At 37.6% G+C, this 2186-nt stretch overlaps 1 protein-coding gene across 1 annotated transcript in view; it reads right to left on the bottom strand.

Moving 5' to 3' along the window:
* Window positions 1–1824, bottom strand: part of Cad87A (cadherin-87A) — a 126150-nt gene extending 124326 nt beyond the window's left edge. The window contains exon 1 of the mRNA XM_068387326.1: window positions 1583–1824. The gene's annotated coding sequence lies outside the window, so the exon portion shown is untranslated. The remainder of the gene's footprint in view (window positions 1–1582) is intronic.
* Between the last annotated feature and the right edge of the window lie 362 nt (window positions 1825–2186).

Genomic DNA, 2186 nt, shown 5'->3' with positions numbered 1-2186 from the left:
TCTGGTATATTCTTTACGAATTCTCCTCTGTCCTCATACACCTGACAACGCTGAGATTACCAAACAATTCTTCTTCACCCAAGGGATAACTGCACTGTAATTGTTTGGTGGTTACTTTCCTCTTGGTAAGGGTAGAAGAGACTCTTTAGCTATAGTAAGCAGCTCTTCTAGGAGAAGGACACTCCAAAATCAAACCATTGTTCTCTAGTCTTGGTTAGTACCATAGCCTCTGTACCATGGTCTTCCACTGTCTTGGGTTAGAGTTCTCTTGCATGAGGGTACACTAGTCTACCTAATTTTTCTTCCTCTTGTTTTGTTAAAGTGTTTATAGTTTACATAGGAAATAGTTATTTTAATGTTGCTACTGTTCTTAAAATATTTTATTTATCCTTGTTTCCTTCCCCCACGGAACTGTTTTTCCTTTGTTAGGGCCCAAAGGCTTATAGCATCCTGCTTTTCCAATTAGGGTTGTAGCTTAGCAAGTGATAATAATAATAATAATAATAATAATAATAATAATAATAATAATAATAATAATAATAACAACATTAGTGACCATCACTCAAATGCGTAAAAATCCAGCACAAGAACCAGTATCAATTTAGTATGTGATAGGCCGATTTGTGCAAAATGACAGAATTAGATCATACACCTAATACACAAATCAACTTTATACTCATCGGCATTAATTCTTTTTAGAAATAGGATATGTAAGCGTCCAGGGTTCTTGATTGAGTTATGTTGTACCTTGAAAAGCACGGGCTCTTTCTGTATTGCATTAAATGAATTTAGACGCTAGGCCTAAACGCTAAATTTACATTGTAGTAAATTCCAGTGATTACTTTTAATATTTACCAGACCTTCCATATAATGATCATAGTATTGTTTATTAAACCAATGGATGATTTTACGTATAATTCCAGCTTACATTTTGTTAAGGAATTAAATGTAAGGAATGTGCATATTCTAGCAACAATTATACTAAGCTTGGAGCTCAGATAAATGTAATTCTAAACATCTCTGAAATTGCAAATGAAGTTTCTCTCTCTCTCTCTCTCTCTCTCTCTCTCTCTCTCTCTCTCTCTCTCTCTCTCTCTCTCTAGACCTATTTGGTCATCCATGGTAAGAGGGTTTCCAACACCCCATCCCCGAGTGAGACTGGCCTCGAAAAGATCTTCCTAAAATGTTTTGAGTTGAACATGAATCTGTACTTGCATGGAGAGAGAGAGAGAGAGAGAGAGAGAGAGAGAGAGAGAGAGAGAGAGAGAGAGAGAGAGAGAGAGATAAACTCCATATGAAATTTCCGAGATGTTTAGAAATATATTGGTTTTAGCTCCTAGCTTAGTATATAGTTGCTAGAATAGGCACATTCCTTACATTTAATTCCTTTACTATGTAATCGCCAATGATAGGTCCAATGCCCTAGAAGTGAAGTAAGTTGCATGTTGATGCTGCTGAAATTTCCCATCATCTAGAGAAGTAAAGATACTTAGACCAAATGTCTATCGATAAAAAGTTCATAAGCAAAGGGGATTTTAAGGGTCACGTAAATGGGTATCTTGAGCCCATCCCACCTGCCTACCTGAGTGACGGCGAACACCAGAATTCTTCGTCTTCCTCCTCTGCGAGTCGTTGAAATCTCTTAGAATCCCAAAGAAAAAAAATCCGGTTTCGATCACTTTATTTTCACTTACACATAGTTCCTTTTCAATATGATGTACACTCACTCTCTCGAAATGCATTCATAACAACACAGATAATCGGTTTACTTATAAGAATACATGTTATCTCCTCCACAACGCACGTACTACGCTCTTAGATGGCTTTGACCCCACTGAAAACTGAATTCTTGAAGGCCCGAGACCTGGGGGCCATCATTCTTCTTGCCAGATGCCGCCATCTCGGTATATTCTAGGGCAGTTTTGTTTTAATATAAATGTGATATTAAAGAGTTTCGAATTAGAATATCCATTAAAAGTTAATGCAACTCGCATAGTACAACATATAACTTCGCTACGAATAATTTGTCTCTATAATTTAATGTATAAGGTACGTTGTCTTGGCTACTCATCCTCCCATCTTGCATACACGAATACCTTATCCCCCCACTCTCACACCCACTTCCCTTTACCTGACTCCCCTCCTCCCGTCTTTCTCTTCTATTCCACCTGCTCGATGTTGCCGAT

The sequence above is a fragment of the Palaemon carinicauda genome, chromosome 1 (assembly GCF_036898095.1).
Source record: "Palaemon carinicauda isolate YSFRI2023 chromosome 1, ASM3689809v2, whole genome shotgun sequence".
Classification (NCBI taxonomy): domain Eukaryota; kingdom Metazoa; phylum Arthropoda; class Malacostraca; order Decapoda; family Palaemonidae; genus Palaemon; species Palaemon carinicauda.
This window is presented reverse-complemented; position numbering and strand designations above follow the sequence as displayed.